Raw genomic sequence first — 9,843 nt, forward strand, 5'->3', positions numbered from 1 at the left:
ATCTAGGTTGCCCTTTCTGTTAGTCTGCGTGTGTTCTGTTGTGCATAGGGTTTTCAGAGGCCTGCTATTTCAGAAGTGGGTGGTCAATCCTTCTTCCTAGTCTGTCTTAATCTGAATGTTCAGATTTAGAGGAGTATCTGACAGACAAGCAATTCGTGTTTTGTTTTATTTTAATGTTTTACTAGACTTTAGGTGAAAGTTTGCAGAGTAAATTGTTTATGCATTCAATAATTTGTATGTGTTTTATTTCATATCTTTGAAGAAACTACTTAGAATCTGTTATAGTCAAATGTATTTATTAGTTACAGAGAAAGATTTACTATATATCAGTGAGAAATTTGAGATATTTCACTTTTTGGTTCCTAGACAAAATAGTAATTGCAATCTGCACAGTGTAGCAGAACTATTCCCACTATTTCCCTGTGTTTATCATTTTCATTTGTCCCTCTTTCCTGTCCTTCTGAGCTTTATTCATGGAAAACTAGTGCCCCTTTGATCTCATATGATTGATTGTTCTGGGAAGTATGTTCCTTTCTGGTGTTATTGTTCATTTTATAAATATGTCTTTGAATGAAAGTTGATCAAAAAAGTGAGTTTATCTTTAAGTTTGAAGGGTGTCTAACAGTCATAGTTTTGAGGTCTGAATCATACCAGTAAGCCTGGCCAGGGATTGGGGGTTTTAGTTATTGTTTTCTGTTTTATTCTACAATTTTCTTCCAATCTGTCGAAGATTTTCTACTTTAATTTAGTGCAGAGTGATCATTGTTTAGTATTTCTTCGATAATAATTTCTTCTTTTATTCTTTCTAAAACTCTATTAAACAAAGGAAGGTTGGGCTGAGCTTCTAAGGGCTATATCATATCTCTTTTATTATCCATCTCTCTTTTTTCCCCTCTACATTTTTGTGGACTTTACTGATAAGTCTGCCAGCATAGACCCTAAGGAGCTGTACTACAGACCCAAAGGCTGACCGTCTGTGGATGTTGAAATCCATCAACTGCATCCTCAAAGATGGACAATCTCCCTCATGCTATTTTCAGCCTTGAAAGCTCAATGGAGGGTCAGCTATAAGTCACTTTCCCCTCAGCAGCAATAAGTTATATATCTATATCTATATTTTGTTGTTGTTGTTGTTGTATCTTCCAAAGCTTCTGCTATTTTTTTTTTCATTCAGCTAGCAGTTGCCCAAACAGAACAAGTGAACACAACTTTTTTAAAATCAGGAAAGGTATGTGTCAGGGTTGCATCTTTATCCATACCTATCCAATCTGTATTCTGAACAAATAATTCAAAAATTGTTATATATTCATATACTCTATGAAGAAGAATGTAACATGAGGATTGGAATAGGACTCATCAACAACCTATGCTATGCAGATGACACAAATTGACTTGCAGAAAGTGAAAAAGACTTGAAGCACTTACTTCAAGTCAAAGATCAAACACTACAGCCCTCAATATTGATTATACTTCAACATTAAAACAACAACAAACTTTTGGTCATTTGACCAAAAGGTAACATTAAGATAAATGGAGAAAAGTTTTAAATTGTTAAAGATTTCAGTTTACTTGGATCCACAATCCAAACAATCCACAATCAAAACATGTCAAGAAGTTGAGACATGTCAAGACCTGTTGCACTGAGAAAATTAAGGACTTCTTTCAAATACTAAGGGTTGAGAATGTAAGCTTAAAGACTAATCAAGCCATGGAATTTTCAGTTGTGCATCATTTCAGTTGTGAATTTTAGTGTGCATCTGAAAGTTGGACAACAAATAAGACCAAAGAGGAAGTGATAACTTTGAATCACGATGCTGATGAAAAATATTGAATGAATTGCCATGAACTGTCAAAAGAAGAAACAAATCTATTTTCGATAAAATGCAATTAAGGTACTCAATAGAGACAAGGATGGTGACACTTCATCTCACATACTTTGGGCATGTTATCAAACAGTAACCAGTCGCTGGAGAAAGGCATCTTGCTTGATCCAGTAGACCATCAGCAAAAGAGAAGAAAACCCTCAAAACAAGATGGATTGACCAAGTGTCTACAACAGTAAACTTGAGTGTGACAGGGAAGTTGATGATGGTGCAAGAGAGGGCAAGCTTCTGAACTGTTGTCCATAGGGTTGCTATGAATTAGAGTTGACTCAGCTGCACCAGATAACAATAATAACATTGTACTTGACATTTCCAAATCCCCTTTCTTGTTCTTTAATTGTTTTAATCTCCTCATTGCATCCTGTCTTTTAGGATTTTAGAGCTATCTCTTTCCTCATATTCTGATTGAGGTCTGATTCTTAAGTTCAATTTGGTACCTGTAATTCATACCAGAAGATTTCTTCAGATGTCTGTCTGTGTGTTCCTAGTTAAGATTGTTGTTGTTGTTATGTGCCATTGAGTCACTTGCAACATATAGAAACCCTATGTACAAGAGCCCTAAACCCTGCTCTATCCTGTTCCAACCTCACTGTCTCCGACACCTACTCGGATTACCCTAATCACTGAATTTATCCATCTCATCGAGGGTCTTCCTCTCTTGTGCTGTCCTTTCATCCTCCCAAACATGATGTCCCTCTCCAAGGACTGGTCCCTCCTTGCAACATGCCCAAAGATGAAGCTTCAAAATCCTTACCTCCAAGGTTAAGACTAGTTTCACTTTCTACAGGACAAATCTGTTTGTTCCCCTAGCAGTCCATGGTATACACAACACTCTTCTCCAGCACCACAACTCAAAGGCATTAATTCTCTATCATCCCTAGTCACTGTCTGGCTTTCTGACACTTAACATGCAATTGCGAAGACTATGGACTTGATCAGATGCACCTAAGTCTCCAGCCAGATGTTGTTGCTTCTCATCTGACTTTCGCAATGCAATTCATCTCTTGATTTACTGGCTGCTGGTACCAAGAGTGTTGATTGTGGAACCAAGCAAACTAAAACTGTTAACAATCTCAATCTCTTCATCATCCATCATTATGTTGCCATTGGCCCAGTGGTGAGAATTTTGGTTTTCTTAATGTTGAGCTTCAATATAGTTAATATTAAGTAAATATTTTACTGGAGGTACGGAGTGTGTGTGAGATGTGGGCTTTGCTCTAGGGTTAGTGGATGGAAAACCAGCCACTTTACTCAGGGGTCCTCACATGTAAATCTCTGAAATCTTTTCTCAGATTTAGAAATGTCTTTTCCTTTGTGCTGTGTTGATGATAACTGTCCACCTTTATTCCATTCCAGGATCAGGTTGAGAAGGTGGGTTGTGGGAAATACAACATTTAGAACAACCACAAGGAACCCGCTAATTTCATTCCTTATTCCAAAGGTCCTCTGTGTTTTGAAGTTCTTTATTTAAAAATTTCTTTTTTGACTCTCTCTGAGACTGGCCAGAACTCATCCCCAAAACTGGCCAAGACAGCCCTATTGCTTAACAGGGTGTCTCAAGCCTAGAACAAGTTCTACATGGCTCCTAGTCTGTTTTCTTTCTTTCCAAGTTCTCTCTGGCTCTCTACACCATACACACAGTTCAAATAGATGTCCCAGGAAGTATCAAGTCTCATGTTTTTAAGACTATCTTCTGGGTAATCTTACTTCAAGCAGTAAAGAATTTCTTTCCTCCACCAGATCACACGATAGTGAATCACCATACTAGAGCTATTAAACTGTCTTGTATGACTCATAAATAAGTGTATGTAAAAATATATATGTTTCTGTATATTAAAATATATATACATACATATGTTTATTTAAAGAGCCCTGGTGGGCTAATGGGTGGATAGGTAGTTGTACTGCTAACCAAAAGAAACAATGGAAGCCATTAAGAGAGCAAATACCTCAGAGACAACAAATCAGAAGAAATATATTGATGAGGAGCAACTGGAACATCTATGCAAAAAATGCAAAAGAAGGAAGAATTGATAATATAGATAAAGAAGTACAAGAACTTAAAAAATCACCACAAGACAGAGAGGGTACAGCAAACATAGTACTGAAAATAACACAAAAGCATGAAAATACAATCCAGAATATTAAGATTGAATTGGCAGAAGTGTCCAACACACTGGTAGGGGAGAAAAAATAGAACTGAAGAGATGGAACAGAGAATCAGTGAGTTGGAAGACAAGGGCATCACTCGAAGCATAGTAGAAGAAAAATCAGAGATGAAATGTAAAGAAAATGGAGAAAATATTAGAATCTCATGGTATGACATAGAAAGGAACAATATACATATGACTGCAATTCAAGACAGGGAAATCACTGAGAAAATTGTGGAAGACATACTAGAAGAAACTTTCCAGGTATTAATCAAGAAGCACAGAAAACACCAAATGGACTAGACCCAAAAAGAAAAAAAATCAAGAAATATCATAGTCAAATTCTCCAAATTAAAAACAAAAATAGAATTCTAAAATCAGCATGAGAAAAACAGAGTCACCTACAGCAGGGAAACAATTATATTAAGTTCTGGGTTTTTTGAAAAAACATATAAGCTAGAAGACATGGGATGACAAATACAAAAAGTTGAAAGAAAACAATTGCCAGCCAAGTATCCAATACCCAACAAAGCTCTCCATCAAATATGAAAGAGAAATTAGATGCTTTGCAGAAAAGAAGGAACTTAAGGAATTTGTGAAAACAAGACCAAAACTCAAGAAATTTGAAGTGAAGTCTGTCATACAGAGAAGTCAAAGAAAAATGGATGGACCATAGTGACAAGAAACAAGAGAAAAAGAAACATACCAAAATGGTAACAGTAAAACCTGGCTTGACAACAATCACACTTAATGTAAATGGACTGACTGTGCAATCAAAAGAAAAAGAGTAGTAGACTGGATAAAAAATTAAAAAAAAAAAAGACCACAAATATATTGCTTAAAAGAAACACATCTTAAAAAAGAAGAGAAAGATGGACTCAAAATCAAAGGTAGGGAAAAAAAATATATCAAGCAAATGGAAGCCTCAAAAAAAGCAGGAGTGGTAATACTATTCTGTGATAAAATAGACGTCAGAATGAAAACCACTATAAAAGATTGTTGTTGTTAAGTGCTATCGAGTTGTAGACAACTCAACGCAACCCTATGAATCAAAGACCTGAACACTTGTATAACTTTTAACATTTTAAAATAGGAGGTCAAATAAAATCAACTCACACCCAATGGCGAGAAGACATTTCACCCTAATTCTCACCAGAACCAGCAAACAAACCTTTGTAGAATCCAGCTGTTCCAGACAACTTCCAACCTGGATTCCAGCCACATACTGCTGACCAAATGTGTTTTTAAATAGGAGGCCAAACAAAATCAATTCACACAGTAAGGAAGGTATTTATTTAGTCAGAAATAACTTCAGATTATACTGCATATGGAACCTTTTTTTTTCTGCTTGGAATTTCTTTATTTAAAAAAATTTAATTTTTTTTTTATTTCTTGCAATTTTGAAAACATTTTACACTGGTTTACTTATAAGTTTGCATACACATTGCCCCTCACACTGGATACCCCCCACTTCCCTAATTCACCACCCTCCACCCATCAAACCATGCAAACTCCATGATTACTGCCTGCCTGCCCACCCCCACCCTTCTGCTCCCCCTCTTAGATACTCATACACATTTTACTAGTTATCTATTTCTACAATAATGGCCTTATGCAGTACTTGTCCTTATGGGACTGAGTTCATTCACTTAGCATTGGAGAATATGCATATATGATCTGCTGTTGTTGTATACCATAGAATTAGAAGCAACCCATAGCTGACCGTCTGGTGGATTTTCAGAAACAGTTAATAACATGGGAAGACAATGACCATCCTTCTCCTGCAGAGCAGTTGGTAGCCTCAAACAACCTGCCTTCAGAATTGGAGCACAGCTTCTTGCCACTAGGCCAGCAGAACTCCCTACATATAATCTAGACGTGGATGATGATGATGGTATATAAATAGCCTGGTATGTTAAATTTTCATAGTTCATTAAAAAAATTAGTGACAAAAAAGAAGGAAATTGAGCAAAATACGTATAAATGTTCAAAAGGGGAAAAAGAAGGGAAGAAAGAGGAGAATGGGGAAAATCACTAAGATAGCTGACATTAAGGCGCAGATGAGACAGGTGTAAATAATAGGAAAGATAAAAAAAGGACTTGAAGAGATGGGTGATAATAGGCATAGACTAAAATTAATTATCTAAAACACAATATATATGAATTATTATAGAAAACACAATGTACATGAATAAAATAATTGATTATATAAAGCACAATGAACATGAATAAAACATAATGTATATGAAAGACTGCTTACAAACCAATAAAAATGTTTTAAAATGGAAAAAGATAAGGAAGGGCATTACATACTTATTAGTGGTACAATAGATCAAGAAGACATAACCTTGGTCAACACTTATATACCAAATGATAGACCTGCAAAATACTTAAAACAACAGTTAACAGAATTGAAGAAAAAAAAAGCTAGCACCACAATAGTGGTAGGAGACATCAACACACCACTATCACCAAAGGATAGGTCAACTCAAAAGAAACTAATAAAGATGCAGAAAATCTAAACTATACAATCAACCAACTCAATCTTGTGAATGTATTCAGGGTACTGCACCCAACTAAAACTAAATTAACTTTCTTGTCAAATGCACATGGAAAATTCTTCAGAATCAACCACATATTAGGACACAAAGCAAACCTCAACAAATTTAAAAACTTTGAAATGATACAAAGTATCTTCTTGGATCACAATAGCATAAAACTAGAAATTAATGACACCAGGGTAAAACTTAAAAAACCACCCATATGAAAACCAAATAACTCTCTGCTAGACCACAACTGGGTTATAAAAGAAGTCGTGGTGGTGGTGGTGGTGGTGGTGGTGTTATGTGCCATCGAGTCACTTGCAACTCATAGTGGCCCTATGTACAACTCTGAACCCTACTCTGTCCTTTGGCAACCTTACTGTCTCTGACAGCCCTTGCCTGATTACCCCAGTCACTAAATCAATCCATCTCATCGAGGGTCTTCCTCTCTTGTGTTCTCAATCGAGGCTCACAAGCATGATGTCCCTCTCCAAGGACTAGTTTCTCCTTGCAACATGCAAGGAATAATGAATGAAATTATAAAAGTTCCTCTGGGATAGAGCTAAGGCAGTCCTCAGGAGGCAGCTCATAGCAAACATATAAAAAAGAAAGAAAGAAGAAAAATCAATGATCTAACACAACACCTTCATCAAACAGAAAAAGAACAACAATCTAATCCTATAGCCTCTAGAAGAAAAGAAAGTATAAAGACAAGAGCTAAAATCAATGAACTAGAAAACAAACAAACAAACAAAACAGTTGAAACTCTCAACAAAACCATAAGCTGATATTTTGTAAGGGTCAATAAAATTGACAAAACATTGGCAAACTTAATATAAGGGGGGAAAGGAGAAAATACAGATAGCTCAATTAAAAAATGGCAGAGGTCACTCACTTTTTGATTGTTTCAGCGGGAGCAATTACTCAGTGCGGTGCTAACCTGAGGCCAGAAGAGAGGACAGTGGTTGGAAACACAGCAAATAGAAGAAAACATACAAACCATTTATCTTCTCAAGTGACAGGAAGAACAAAGCATACTAACTTCAAATGCATAACATTACTTCCAAGAAGAAAAAATCCTGGCAGCCTCTTTCAAAGATAAGCAGAGAATATTTGCAAGTTATGATAGACAAAATAATAATGATGATTTTGAGTAAAACTCTTAGAGAAAATGAACATGTTCACTACCATCTTAACTCCCTGAAGAAAAGACTGGTACAGCTGTGTAAAATGTTAGAAGCCCCTCCCACAAAACTGAAAAATCTAACTAATGTACCTAGTCTATTGAAAATAGAAATGGCACAACATAGAGCAAACAAAGAAAGCCTGACATTATTAAAGAAAGAAGTAAACTAGAAGAGACAACAGAGTTAAAGACTGAGAATATCTAGAGCCTAAAGAACAAAATTCAAGTTCTGACAGCTGAGGTGGAAGAAGAGAAGAAGCTAAAATGGATGTTTCACATGGATCATAGTGAGGTACTCAATCTTCCAGAACTTTCTCAGGACAGTCTCAAAGCACCTATACTTCAGAAAGAAACTTTGATGCTGATTCCAAACAAGAATGCTCTTTTAGAGAATTTTCAGACTCTTCATAATTCATCCAAGATGAAGAAAATGTTGACTTCCATTGAAAAAGCCTATTACAAACTAGATATTTCTTAAAATGTTTAGAAGAGATGGTTTTGTTTTACATTACTTCATAAGTTTGTAAAACTGTTTTTCTACAGTGTTATGCAGAGACTGAGGCTTCTTGGGGATTACTGTTTTCTAATAATGAAATGTATAATGAACACTTAGTCTCATCATGGGAACTATTTTCAACAGTTGCCAGGTCTGGGAAGTCACCTTTGCATTGACATATCTCCCATAATTTGGCTGGAACTGTAAGATAAGAGCAGCCACAGTCTGATCATTTATAATGGCTGAATACAGTTTATTGTTGGCCAACACATGTATGATACTCTGTGTTAAATATGTGAAATATTAATATCTAATGCCAAGTCCATAAGAATATAAGTTATTCCAATTTTTTTTTTATTTTGTTATCTGTATCTTAAGAAAACCTCAACTATCAATTCTCTTTTACCTAACTCCCTAGCCTTTTAATGAAATAGTTACAAATTTGCCAGATATCTTTATTATTTTTCCTTTGGTTGAGTTACTGAAGAGATGTTGAGTATTTATCTTCACTGATATATTATTTTAGAAAATTATTAAAAAGGAAACTAACCACACAAAAAAACAATAGAACCAGGTGAAATTAAATCTGTACTATCTGAATGCTATAAAAAGCTATACTCTGTTAAATTTTAAAAGAGAGGAAATGGACAAATTCCTTGAAACCCATGCCCTACCCAGAATGACAGGATAGATATAGAAGACTTGAACAGACCCATCACAAAAAAAGAAATTCAACAAGTCATAGAAAACTTCCCCATAAGAAATGTCTTGGACCTTGGGGAGGGCCTTTGTATTTAAAAGTCGGTTGTTATTATATTTTAGAGAAACATTCTTCTAAGTGGTAGAGTGAATATTGAGCTAACTTGGGGTTGCTGTGATGCTGAAACTTGTGCCATTGGCGTGTCAAATTCCATAATGGTTAGCCATGGTGGACCGTGTTTGTTGGAGCTCCCAGTTTAAGACAGGTTTGGAAGCAGGAGTGGCATTTACTTCCTAAACAACATGCCTCTGGAAACTCTATGAACTTTGATAAACGACAATAGTTATAGAAAGGCTTCAGACCTTTTGTTCATAGGGTTGCTATGAGTCATGCTCGAATCAATGGCAATCAACAACAACAACAACAACATAAAAAGACTCCCCCATAAGAAAAGTCTTAGAGCAATGGCTTCACAGCTGCATTCCATCTAACATTCAGAGCATATTTATCACCAATTCCACTTAAATTATGTTTAAACATAGAAAAAGAAGGAACACTCCCAGAGATATTCTATGCAGCACGTATAACGCTAATACCCAAGCCAGACAAACATATTATCAAAAGATAAAACTAAAGACCAATATCTCTCATGAATATAGATACAAAAATCCTTAATAAAATCCTGGCCAATAGAATCCAAAAGCACATCAAAATAAAAATTCAACATGACCAAATGGGATTCTTAAAAAGTATACAAGGCAGGCATGCAAGGATGGTTCAATATAAGAAAAACAATTAATGTAATTCATCATATTAACAAAGCAAAGAACAAGAACCACATGATCCTATCAATTGATGCAGAAAAGGCCTTTGACAAAATCCAAC

General features: G+C 35.6%; 1 protein-coding gene and 1 pseudogene across 1 annotated transcript in view; one reads left to right on the forward strand and one right to left on the reverse strand.

Moving 5' to 3' along the window:
• SH2D4B (SH2 domain containing 4B) overlaps positions 1-9,843 on the reverse strand; it is a 295,071-nt gene that overhangs the window by 118,668 nt on the left and 166,560 nt on the right. The gene's annotated exons all lie outside the window — the stretch shown is intronic.
• LOC102876738 lies at positions 7,454-8,240 on the forward strand (annotated as a pseudogene).

The sequence above is a fragment of the Elephantulus edwardii genome, unplaced genomic scaffold (genome assembly GCF_000299155.1).
Source record: "Elephantulus edwardii isolate Elephantulus edwardi_28Jun2011 unplaced genomic scaffold, EleEdw1.0 scaffold00531, whole genome shotgun sequence".
Classification (NCBI taxonomy): domain Eukaryota; kingdom Metazoa; phylum Chordata; class Mammalia; order Macroscelidea; family Macroscelididae; genus Elephantulus; species Elephantulus edwardii.